Below are 13,698 nucleotides of genomic sequence, written 5' to 3' on the forward strand. Positions count from 1 at the left end.
AAGGCAACTTGTTTTTTGTGGGTTTTTTTTTTTGTATCTTGCAACTTTACTGATTTCATGTATTAGTTCTTACAGTTGGTGTGTATGTGTGTGTAATCTTTAGGATTTTGTATGTATAAGACTATGTCATCTGTGAACAGAGATAATTTTACTTCTTTCTTTACAGTTTGGATGTATTTTATTTCTTTTCCTTGCCTAATTATTCTGGCAAGAACTTCCAATACTATGTTGAATAGAAATGGCAAAAGTGGGGGTTCTTGTGTTGTTTCTGTTCTTAGGGAAAAAGCTTGTCTTTCACCATTGAGTATGATGTTTGTTAATTGTGACAATCCCACATTTGACTAATATTTTAATTACTAGACTCTACTAAAAAAACTGAGAAATCCATTTGACCTAAATTAAATAAGTGATAACAGTTTTCATGTCACTTTTCCATTGAGAAAGAGAAAATGGTCTTTAATATCCAGGGCTGGCCTGGCACTCATTGCCCGGTTGTGGTGTTCAGTTGAATATGCCAGTTTTGTAGAACATCAACATCAGATAAAGCCACTCAAGGATTATGAAAGATGAGGGCAAAAACAAGACTGCTCCTTAATCATGTCTGAACACTAACAACATCAACATTATCCAGGTCACAAAATACCAAACACTGTCTTTGCTCAGCTAATGTGAATGACTATTGCTTATTTACCTCTGACAGCTCCTGTGTCTCTCCATTTTTACTTCATTTTCTACTTAAAATTTATTAAAATAACAAATCATAGAATTAGCTTTCTGGCAGCATTCAATCCAGAGTGAGCTCTCTCTTCCTTCAACTCTTCTCCAAATTACCTAATACAAGCATAAATCCCACAGTTAGTCATTCCTAACACCTTCTCTTTAAAGTACCCTGTGGTTCTTTCATTGCAAGAAGAAATAAGCTCAACTTTGTTTGATTATAGGTGTGTTTCTGATGTTCTTTTGTGGGGGGAGATTGACGCCACATAACAAAGTTTAGTAGTACAAAGCAAAGTCTAGTAGTATAAAATTAAAAGTAGTGACTAAAGGTAAGGATTTTCAAATAACGAGTGGGTAATACTGAGACCCTGTTGGTGAGGCCAGCTTTTCTCTCTAGAAGGACTAGAACATTGCTTGAGCTTTTATATCCATTTTCATTCATTCAACCAGTAAGTCATTCTGTCATACATTCTTTCATTAAACAAATATTTACTAAGTGTATAAAATGTGCCAAGCATTGTGTTAGGATTGGAGAAAAAAAACAAATATAGTTCTTGCTCTTATTGACCCTATAGTTTCAGTTGGACATTAATTAGCTAATTATCTACAGATCTACAGATTGAAGAGGATTTTTGCTTTATACACTAGGACATTTCCTTTGTCACCATGAAAGTAAAACTGCTCTAATCAGATGGGTATTTCTGTTTTGAGCCACTTTTTCAACCCACAGGAAATAAGCAGATAGTTTATACAATATTCTATTAAAGGATCTAAGAGAAAAGTCTGTCATTAGGGTAACTGAGATCCTGGAATAAACATTAATCATTAAATATAATTCAAGGTACAATTTTGGAAGCCTTTTCTGATTTGATTAAGCTTAATACCAAGAGCTTACACTATTTTATTTACTAGAGAAAAGCAAGCTGGATCTCTTATTCATATTAGTTCTACAAAATATGGAGTGAGACAAAAGTTAGTCTAGGTTACAGCCATAACATATTTTTCAGTGTTTTTACTTGGTGGATTCCTAGACACTCAGCTCAAGTGATGATAATAATAATGTTATTTTCCTGTGGGGACAATAGGAGAAATTTCCTAGCCAAGATATGGCATTGCCAAGAGGCTAGACACTGAACTGAGCATGTGCTATGGTATGTCTCTTAACCTTTAGTCATGGATGTATTCATTCATTCATTCATTCATTCAACCAAAATTTATTGAGCACCTATTAGGTTCCAGGTATTGGGCTGGGACACACATTAATCAAAGAAGCACAATTAGGCCAGGCGCATTGGCTCATGCCTGTAATCCCAGCAGTTTGGGAGGCTGAGGCGGACAGATCACTTGAGGCCGGGAGTTTGAGACCAGCCTGGCCAACATGTCAAAACCCTAAAAATACCAAAATTAGCCCGGCCTGGTTGTGCGCGCCTATAATCCCAGCTACTCAGGAGGCTGAGGCAGGAAAATCGCTTGAACCTGGAAGGCGGTGGTTACAGTGAGCCAAGTTCACACCACTGTACTCCAGCCTGGGCAACAGAGTGAGACTCTGTCTATAAAAAAAAGAAGAAAAAAAGAATCGCAAATATAAAGTTACAGCTGTGATAAATACTAAGAAGGAAGGGCACAAGGTTCTCTGAGAGTGTCTGATGGGGAAAGTGACGTTGTCAAACAGGTTAAGAACAGTTTTCCTGGGATGATGCTAATCATGCTAAGATTAAAAAGAAGTTACTCTGTTCATAGCAAATGTATGTGATGTTATCATATCCACCTCTAGAAGAGACAAATGCATCTCAGGTATATCTAGCAATGGAGGAGTGGGTGAGCCAAGATTTAAACCTGTCCGTGATTTTCACAATCCAGTGTGTATCCATCACATTGCATAACTGTGCCTCCTTCAATTAGCATGTTCTTGCTCTGTTAGAATTTTGTGTACACATCGGTTCTCCCAATTAGACAGAAATGTCCTAAAGGGCAGGAACTGTAGTTTATATAACACAGTTCCAGATACATAAGTGTAATTCTCTAAAAGTTGACTAGATGATAAATAATCAACATATTCACTGCAAGTCAGTTTATTTTAAAGATCCTTTTTTAGGGGAAGGTGATTTGAATAATTTTTGTATTGTAAAACAAAATGTCCATGAAATTTTGAACTGATCTGTTTCTTTTCTTTTCATTGAATTATAGAAGTATTTATTCAAATTCATTCTATTGGCATTTAAAGTTGTATTATTCTTTTAAAATGGCCTCTGTGGCCCATAGTAATGTGAAAGCTCCTCTCTTTGTTTGATTTACTAGAAAAATCAAGGCAAAATTGTCATTTATTTTAAAGCAATTACAGATCTGTGTGATATAGGCCTTGATTCTATTTATTTTCCTGTCCCCATTTTTTTCATTTATTTATTTTATTATCTTGTTTTGTGTATTTCTTACAAGTCACCTTTAATTCTTCTTGGAATGTGGCAAGACATAAATAAATACATAGTATTTTAGAAGGCCTAGCAGACTAATTCAGATTTAGGGAACTAAACTTCCATAAGACTATTATTCCCATTATCATTCTTCTATGGTTTATTTTTATTTTAATCTCTTTATCTGGGAAAAACTTAAGGAAAGCCCTTAAAAAGAAAAGAAAATAGAAAAGAGGAGCTGAAAGGGATGTCTAGAGACAGAGATATAGCAGCAGTTAAGTCAGTGTCTTGATGATGGTGATGATGGTGGAGGTGATGGTGATGAAGGGGGTTTATGGGATCATTGTATGGGTATATTCTGTAAGACCTTTGTACCAACAGTAAATGGTTCTGTCATCTAGTTCATTCACTGCCAAGTGCCAAAATAGAATGGATAAATAAAGGTAATAAAAAATGAAGTATATGAGTAGTAAGGCAGGTGAATGAGCAAAGTAAAATATGAAAAAAGAGACAAAGCTAAAATCTAGACAGGAAGGAGGAAGAGAGGATGGCCCTTGCATGAGCCTGATGTTTTAAGGGACTTTGTTGTCTATATCGTATTTTCCTAAAAGAAGAATACATTCATTAATTTCCTACATAATTAATTTATTTCTAGAGCAGATGCCTGCAGAGCAAGCTTTGTGGCTAGGCTTTCTATATCTTAGAAGTTCACTGGCATCACAGTCATTCCATAAACAGCAGTTTAACAAGAGGTCAGACCTTATTTTCTCTAAAATCTCCAGGCAATTTTTAATCTTAAACTGAGCATCCCCAGTTCTCAAAACTGTTAAATCTGGTCTCATAGTAGAGATACATAACTAGGTCTTCTAAAACCAAACAGCACCTAGAAAAAACCTGACCTAAGAGAAGGTTAGTTTCTAAGTCAGATGCAAGATTTTGGCAGAACTCAGTCATTACAGGAAGATTTTAAACACAAAATAATTCATTCAGAATCACCAAACAGAGGAGACAGTACTGGTTTAAACGGAGAAAAGAACTTGAGTTTCCCTCTTGACTAATTTCACTGTCTAGTTTTATACATAGCTATACTGAAAAAAATGAAAGGAAAAATCAGGACTTTCTTCAGTGGTATTTTATATTAATGTGTGAACAAACAATCCTCATGCCATGGAAGATTTGTCTTGATTCTGTAACAAGCCCATATTGAACCATTCCCTTAAAGAGGAAATGCCAGCTAATGGTTTCCGTCAAATCACATTGTTCGTAAAAGCAGAAAGGACAAGGAGGTAGACGAGAAAAGATGGGTAAATCAACTCAGGGAAATTGCTCTGCATTATTTATTCATCAACCAATAAACCGATATTTAGTGAACATGCATGAAAGATGCTACTGAGGAGTATAAAAAAGAATGTGACCCAGTAACTTGAAGTAAGGGCACAGTTCTCACTCTTGAGCACTCTCAATCAATGCTCTATGCTTTAATTTTAGTAATGATCTTAATAACGATTGAAATCCCTTGTAAACTGTCTCATGAATTTCTTATATCCTTGGGAGAGGTATGATTTTTGCCTTTCTTTGTTACTCTTTGCTTTGGTGACCATGAAAATGTAGGGCTGGAAAACTTCAGAATTCCTTTCCATCTCTAAAATACTGTACTATGCTATACTAAAATGTAATATAACTCAATTCTTTTTCACATAGAGCATAAGTGCATGCATCCATTTTTTATTTTATTCAAATGTACTTCTTTGATAAAACATACTTTCTATAAAGAAGACCCATGTTTTCAGTGTATAATAATTTCTATTGTTCATTTAGCTAATACAGATTGAGTAAGCATTACCCAATACACTTGATTCTGTGGTCAGTGCTAGAATATAATGTAGATCTTACAATTCAGTGGGTTTTTTTTTTTTTTTTTTTTTTTTTTTGAGACAGGGTCTCACTCTGTCACCCAGACTGGAGTGCAATGGCGTGAACATGGCTTACTGCAGCCTCAACCTCCTGTGCTCAAGTGATCCTTCCACCTCAGCCTCCTGTGTGGTTGGGACCACAGGCACATGTTGCCATGCCCAACTAATTTTTTAAATTATTCATTTATTTATGTATTTTGAGATGGAGTCTCGCTCTGTTACCTAGGCTAGAGTGCACTGGCACAATCTTGGCTCACTGCAACCTCCAACTCTTGGGTTCAAGCAATTTTCTTGCATCAGCCTCGAGTAACTGGGATTACAGGCACATGCTACCACACCCAGCTAAGTTTTTGTACTTTTAGTAGAGATGGGGTTTTACCATGTTGGTCAGGCTTATCTTGAACTCCTGATCTCAAGTGACAATCCCACCCCGGCCTCCCAGAGTTCTGCGGTTACAGGCATAAGCCACGGTGCTGGGCCATTTATTTATTTATTTTTTTTTTTTGGTAGAGACGGGGTCTCACTATGTTGCCCAGACTGGTCTCAAACCCCTGAGCTCAAGTGATCCTCCCATCTCAGCCTCCCAAAGTGTTGGGATTATAGGTGTGAGCCACTGTGCCCAGCTATAGTGGTCTTTTTTGTTTGTTTGTGTTGTTTTGTTTTTTGAAAGAGTCTCTCTCTATCACCCAGGCTGGAGTGCAGTGGCATGATCTTGGCTCATGGCAACCTCCATCTCCCAGGCTCAAATGATTCTCATGCCTCAGCCTCCTGAGTAGCTGGAACTACAGGCATGGGCCACCACGCCTGGCTAATTTTTGTATTTTCAGTAGAGATGGGGTTTCACCTTGTTGGCGAGGCTGGTCTCAAACTCCTGACCTCATGTGATCCGCTGGCTTTGGCCTTCCAAAGTGTTGGGATTATAGGCGTGAGCCACCACACCCGACCGTGTAGTGGCCTTTATTACAGCAATACACGTGACAGATTTTTCGAGGCCTCACAAAGGAACTCAGATTTTGAGAGCCATGTTCTCAAGAATTTAGTTCTAACCTTCTTTGAAAAACATTGTTAATTTCTTTATTCTGTAAAAACAACAATTAGAAAAACCATGATCTTCGTTTAGACTCAACATTACACTAAGGCACTACGAGAATGTTATAAAACAGAGAGACATAAAACTATGGTGAGTTAAACATAGTAAGAGAAGCAGCTACTTTGGGTTAAAAGAACAATGACCATGAGACAGTGAGAAAAAAGCAGGGTGGATGAAAAATTATAGATATGCTAGCCAGAAAAAAAGTCACTACTGTGTAATTATCTGTTACTAAAGGATGTGGGCCCTGTGGTTTCGGGTAGACTTGTTTGAGGCATGTTTGTCTGTAGGGTTGGCTGAAGTTGTAGGCAGGGATGGAAGGACAAAGAAAGATAAATCTCTTTGGGAGCAAACACAGAAGAAACTATTGCGAAGTCTTCCAGCTTCTGAACACTTGCAGTTTTCTGCTGGACTATCTTGTGGGCAGCTGCAGAAGTTATATACATTTCTGAAGAAGCAAGCCAGCAAACAAACCAAAAAAAAAAGTCCTGATGGTATATTCCCATGGAAAAAAAAAATGGGAGAATTTGCCTAGCAAACGATATGGCTTCACCCAAGAGCTGCAAGGGACCTTGCTTTGGGAAAGCTTCATCAACCTCACCTCTGGACAGGTGGGAGCCTGTTTTTGAACTCTAACACTTTCTTCAATGTCCTTGCTGCCATTTAATATTTTCCATTGGCAAGCTCTCCTTTGCAGAAAATTGTATTTTAATTGCTTTTCTGTTAGCATCAATTATTTATTTCCTAACCACTCTTTCCTAGTGGAATAATGACAATATTGCAATAAAGCAGAATTGCATGAGCCACCTTTGCAAGACAAGTCTTGTTACTGCGCTTTCCCTTTCTGAAATCACATGGATTATCTGAAAGCCATAGTGAGGATACTTCTCATTTTTTAAATATTCTCATTTGCCTTGAGCTTGTTCTATAATGAGGTCTACTCTGGGTCTTTCTAATCCCTCTTTTGTTTGAGAGGTCTGATTCCAGTGTTACATGTTGCCCTGAAATGTCCCTCTGAAAATTTAGTGTAAGGTGAGGTCTGGCTTTCCTGAAGGGAGACTTTTTTTCTTACTGTTACCTCGCACTCCAAGGTTGAATGTATTTTCTTAGAAAAAAATTGCTTATTTTTTAATATATTCACTTAGGGTCATATTAAAAATACCCTAGTTTCTTTGCTTATTTTCTCAAATGTAGTTAATTGTTCTATTTTTATAGTTTTTTATACTCCCTCACCCAACCCCAATTCTATGTTCAACTAGTACTGCATTTCCAACTCTTGGCTTTAGATGAGTGATGAGCATAGCCATGGCTTATCTCCTCCATTCTGCTGGAGTGGGCTAGAGGGAAAATGACAGGGTTATACTAGTTTTGCTGCTTATTTAATAAACACATATTTATTAAAGACCTAGGATGTGCCAGAAACCAGGCCAGATAGTTGGTTATAATGAGGAATAAGGCATGTATGTTCCTCTTATGCTGCAATGTACCCTATGGTATGAAAAGTACCATAGATCCAGATAACAGGAACATCTAACTCAATTTGTAGAGTCAGTGGGAAAATATCTGAATTTATGATATCTAAGTTGAACCATGAAGGATCAGAATGATTTTTCCAGGTAGCCATTGCCAACCATGAGAAGAGAGAAGAGTATTTCTGGCAGAAGGAACAGCATGTGTAAAGGTCAAAAGTGAGAGAACACAGTGGCTGGGCCCTACTTTGTCTTTGTTTTATTAATTTTCATGCAAGCTAAGGAACGTAGAATAGTAAACATTAATACTTTACTGTTTTATTTGGGAGGGAAAATACTTTTACCTTGTGTATTGTATTAGTCTGTTCTCATGCTGCTATGAAGAACTGCCTGAGCCTGGGTAATGTATAAAGGAAAGAGTTTTAATTGACTTACAGTTCCTAAGGGATAGAGAGGCCTCAGGAAACTTGTAATCACAGTGGAAGGGGAAGCAAACAGCCTTCTTCACATGGCAGCAGGAAGAAAAAGTGCAAAGCAAAAGGGGGAAAAGCCCCTTCTAAAACCATCTGATATTGAGATAATTCACTCACTATCACAAGAACAGCATGAGGATAACCACCCCTATGATTAAATTACCTCTTACTGGATCCCTCCCTTGACACATGGGGAATATGGGCACTACAATTCAAGGTGAGATTTGGGTGGGGACAAGGAGCCAAACCATATTATTTGTAGTATAAATGATTTCCTTATCAATTGCCTATAAGGATTGAGATCAGATTATGATTCATTTGTAGGTTCCACTTGGAGGGAGTAGTGGTCCATGGACCATGAATGCTACAGATTTAGGAGAATTTAAAGAAACATTTTAAAGGCTGGAGCAAAGATCACAAGGAGAGGGAGGGAAAGGATGAATGTGGTAAGAGATGAGGCTCGGCTGGTGAACAAGGAGCAGCTAGGCCTGAACCTTATAAGCCATGCGAATAGGTTTGAGCATGATTATAAGAGTAATGGGAAGCCACAATTTTAAGTCAATTTTTGTTGTTTAATTTGGAAAAATAGCAGCGGTTGTATTCCTTTCATCCCTTCTTCTCTTATCAAGACCTTTTCTCTAACTTAAACAGTAAATAACAGCAATACAAATGAATTGACATGATATTTTATCCTATCTCAGTTTTCCAGGGAATAGCCCTGTGATGGTTAATACTGAGTATCAACTTGGTTGGATTGAAGGATACAAAATATTGATCCTGAGTGCGTCTTTGTGGGGGTTGCCAAAAGAGATTAACATTTGAGACAATGGGCTGGGGAAGGCAGATTCACCCTTAATCTGGGAGGCACAATCTAATCAGCTGCCAGCGATTATAAAGCAGGCAGAAAAACGTGGAAAGGAGAGAGATGGGCCTAGCCTCCCAGCCTGCATCTTTCTCCTGTGCTGGATGCTTCCTGCCCTTGAACATCGGACTCCAAGTTCTTCGGTTTTGGGACTCGGACTGGCTCTCCTTGCTCCTCAGCTTTGCAGAAAGCCTATTGTGTGTGATCGTGTAAGTTAATACTTAACAAACTCCCATATATATATTTTATATATATGTATACACACACACACACACACACATATGTATATCCTATTAGTTCTGTCCCTCTAAGAGAACACTGACTAATATAAGCCCCATTGATGATTCTAGGTTTTTTGATTAATTTAAACAAAACCATATTTAAATTATCATCAAAAAGATTTTATCAGTATCTAATTGTGGGCAGCACTTAAGGGAATAACACATACAAAAACTAGAACCATCTAGGGTCTACTGTTTAAAAACTTACGACTTATGGCCAGGTGTGATGGCTCACGCCTGTAATCCCAATACTTTGGGAGGCCCAGGCAGGCAGATAACGACGTCAAGAGATCAAGACTATCCTAGCCAACATGGTGAAACCCCGTCTCTAGGGGTTTTTGTATTTTTTGTATACTAAAAATACAAAAAATTAGCTGGGCATGGTGGCGGGCACCTGTAGTCCCAGCTATTTGGGAGGCTGAGGCAGGAGGATCACTTGAACCCGGGAGGCGGAGGTTGCAGTGAGCTGAGATTGCGCCACTGCACTCCAGCTTGGCAACAGAGTGAGACTCCATCAAAACAAACAAACAAACAAGCAAACAAAAACAAAACAACAACAAAAAAACTTATCATTTACTGTTCTGCCTGTGTCTTTCCCAAACTGACATAATTCCTCTGCCTTTCCTCAATCTGTTTTGTCTCATTAGGGAACTGGAAATGCAACCCAATTTTTCTCTCGAGTGATGTCAAGAGATGGCAAGGAAGGTGTTGCAACATTCTAGCCAGAAAGCTATTTTCTTCCCACTTTGGAAGGGCCTCAGAGAATGACAGAAGTGGCCATGATATGAAAGGAACAACTGACAGATTTTGATTTCTCTTGGCTGACAGCTTCATTTTAGGACTTTTTTTGTCAACGACATCCAGACCTATGCAGCTGGAAGACTGACTTCAACAAATATAAATGTCTCTTTAAGAGTCTAAGCAACCTATTCCTCTTTTTCCCGGTACCCATTTATCTATAATTAAGTCAGCATTAAAGGGATTTCCCACCAACTTCTATCTAAAGCTGCAAAAAGGATGACTAGCTACTGCCTGAAGTGGGTTTAACAGATCCTGGGGTGAGCACTAGGAAAGCCTTCCATAGAAAAATGGCTGGGTATGAAACATGAAGAAAGATGTCATTCACATTGTCCCTCATTACTGAATTGATTATTTTGATTTGAATTTCTGAATTCTGTTCCTTTGGACAGCTCTGTTGCTTAGGATTCTGTTCCTTAGAATAGCAGGTGTTACTGCTATTATGCTCTTGAGGTTAATTGGTCCTATCATATACATACATACATGTGTGTGTGTGTGTGTGTGTATCTCCTTCCTTCCTCACCAATACACGCTCACACTATAGGCTTGATGTCTTTATTGAGAAAACATGTTACTCCTTTTATCACTGATTGTGAAAATAATACCCGCCTGCTTCTGCACATGGCATTAGGAGAACACCTGAACCTTCTCCCTTTGAATCCCAGGCAGAACGCGAGCTTGCATTTGGAGGACAAAGAAACACATTTTTTTCATCAGCAGAATTGGACTATTAATTATCCTCCATAGAATTACAGAGGGAAAAAAATCAACTAAGTGCAATCTGATCTCATCTTATTTGTTCTTTAATCCTTCTAAGAATCAGTCTTTGATATTTAGGACATGAGCAGAGAAGAGCAACAACAATAATAACGGAGGAGAGGACTGTCTGTTTATACTCCCCCAACATTTCTTATCACTCTGAATTGTGATTTTATTTGTATTTGTCTTTCTCACCCTAGACAGGCATCTATAGAACAAGGACAGGGTCTAATTCATCTCTCTGTATGCCCAGCACAGAACACAGCATCTGAGACATAGAAAATACTCAGAGAGTATTTGTTGACTAAGTAAATGACTGGGTCTGCAAAAGCAAAAGGCATCACCCAAACAACTATTTCCATTGTATTATTTTCTACTCTCAGAAAAATTCCACTGCACTTGCCAGCAGTACCATATCTGGATTTGGAGGAAACCACACATTCTAATCCCATCAAATGGCAAATACGCATTTGATTGGGCCTCCGCAAGCAATAGCCTCCTCGTTGGCCAGGGTCAGGGAGAACAGAGATTGAGAATCTGAAGGCCTGTTTTTAGTCTCTGCCGTTAGCTTAGCCACCCTGGGCAAGTCCCTGAATGTAACTAAACTTCCATATTCTTCTTTGTAAAATAGAGAAGTTTGACACAGAAATATTTGATCTGGGTACTATAGGTTCATGAATGAATATCAAGGGAAGTCTGTGAACTTCCTGAAATTGTGTGTAAAATGTTATGGCTATCTGAGTCATATGTATTTTTGCATTTTTAAGGAACAAAGGGTTTATAGCTGTCATTAAGTTTTTTAAAGGAAACCAACTTTTAAAAACAAGAGGTTAAGAAACTCCTGAATAGTTAATTTTGATATCTCTTTTTTCTATAAAATGTCTACACTTCTAAGAAAACTTCTAAAACTGCTTTAGCCCACAATATATATTTTTTCCTCTGATTGTCCATTCTCCCCATGATCAGTCACCACCTCAATATACTTTAAACATTTATGCAAGGCCAGGGTAAAAACGTCATCTACCTTAGCTGAATCTGGAGCTAGGTCTTTGACTTCTCCAAATTCCACAGAGTAATTATCACAGTCATGCCCATAGTAAATATTGGATGAAAACTTTCACAGATTTATTTTATCCCAGAACACTGACTCTTTTTCCCTCCAATATTCTATGCCTTGCAGGACCAGGACCATAATTATCATCTATCTCAAAGGTGTTCAGGAGGCAGATATTAGAGGGAATATTTACTGTGAATGTTCTCATAAAAGGCCAACAGAATGAGGTGATTGTCCAGGAGCTTTGAGGGCACTAAGTGAAAAGAGAGTGATTTCTGATCTACTCAGGTGCGGCAGGGAGGCCATGCGTGAAGGGAGTGCCCAGGGTCTGTGGTAGCAGCTCCACGAGTAAAAACCATTGCCTCATCATCTAAAGAAGCCAAAAGCAAGGGGTGAAGGAAGAAAATAGTTTTGTTAGTGTACCTGTATTAGTTTCCTATTGTTCCTGTAACAAATTACCACAAATGTAGTGGATTAAAACAATATAAATTAATAATCTTACAGTTCTTGAGGTCAGAAATCTACACTAGGTCCACAGGGCTGCAACTCTTCTGGAGGCCCTGGGGGAGAATTCCTTTCCTTGACCGTTCCAGCTTCCAGAGGCCAACTGTATCCTTTGGCTCATGGCCCCCTTTTTCTGTCTTCAAAGACAGCAGCATAAGCCAGGCATGGTGGCTCATACCTGTAATCCCAGCACTTTGAGAGGTGGAGACCAGGAGTTTGAGACTAGCCTGGATAACATAGCAAGACTCCATCTCCACCAAAAAAAAAAAAAAAATTAAAAATTAGCCAGGTATGGTAACATATACCTGTAGTCTCTGCTGTTCAGAAGGCTGAGGCAGGAGGGTCACTTGAGCTCAGGAGTTCAAGGCTGCAGTGAGCTATGATCACATTACTGCACTCCAGCCTGACGAGAGAGTGAGACTCTGCCAAAAAAAAAAAAATCCAGCAGCATAGCATCTTCAAATCTCTTTCCATCCTTCTGCCTGACCCTCTGTCATCTCTGTCATCACATTGCCACTGTCTGACTCTGATTCCTCCTACATAATTGTTATAAAGGTCTGTGACTACATGGGCCCTCTCTGGATAATCCAGAATAATCTTTCCATCACAAGATCTTTAATTTGATCACATCTGCAGAGTCCTTTTTGCTATACAAGGCAACATTCACAGTTTCTGGGATTAGGAGGTGGACATGCTTGGGGAGCCATTATGCAGCCCACCACAATACTTTATGTTGCTTGAGTCTATTTATTTATATGCCGTAGTTTTGTAGAAAGAGTCATATTCATGGAGATTATGTTCAGGAAAGGAGAAAACAGAAAGGGAATTTATGTAGCCAAGTATATGAACAAGTGGTAAGAGGCAAGAACTATGTGCCCAGAGCTGAGAGCAACCTAAAATTGTAAATAAGTTACCAACTGCCTCTGGGAGACATAAAGAACGAAGGAGCCTCCTCTCACTAGCAATTGATCATCTTCCATATGTGGTGTAACATATGCGGCTATTGCATTAACGTGCCTGGCTATGTATTGGAATATTTAGTGCCTACTCACTTTCTTTGATTCAGTTTATGTCAATGGAAATGACAACCAGATCTGGTGTACTATAGTTTGGTAGTGACTGTCTCTCACTACTACATTATAAATTCCCCATGTGAGAGATTGTATTTAATTCATGATTATGAGCCAAACTCAGAAAAGTGACAGGCATGTAGTAAGCACTCAATAAATATTTGGTGAATAGAAAAATGATAAAAATAAAAACTTTGAAGTTAAAACAGAAGCTGGTGTCAAAATAACCCAGTAAAAACAGGATAAGCAGCTTTAAGAGTTTCAGGAGAGTTAGAAGATGAGGTCATTTAAAAAAAT

Source organism: Pan troglodytes, chromosome 13, assembly GCF_028858775.2.
Source record: "Pan troglodytes isolate AG18354 chromosome 13, NHGRI_mPanTro3-v2.0_pri, whole genome shotgun sequence".
Taxonomy (NCBI): Eukaryota; Metazoa; Chordata; class Mammalia; order Primates; family Hominidae; genus Pan; species Pan troglodytes.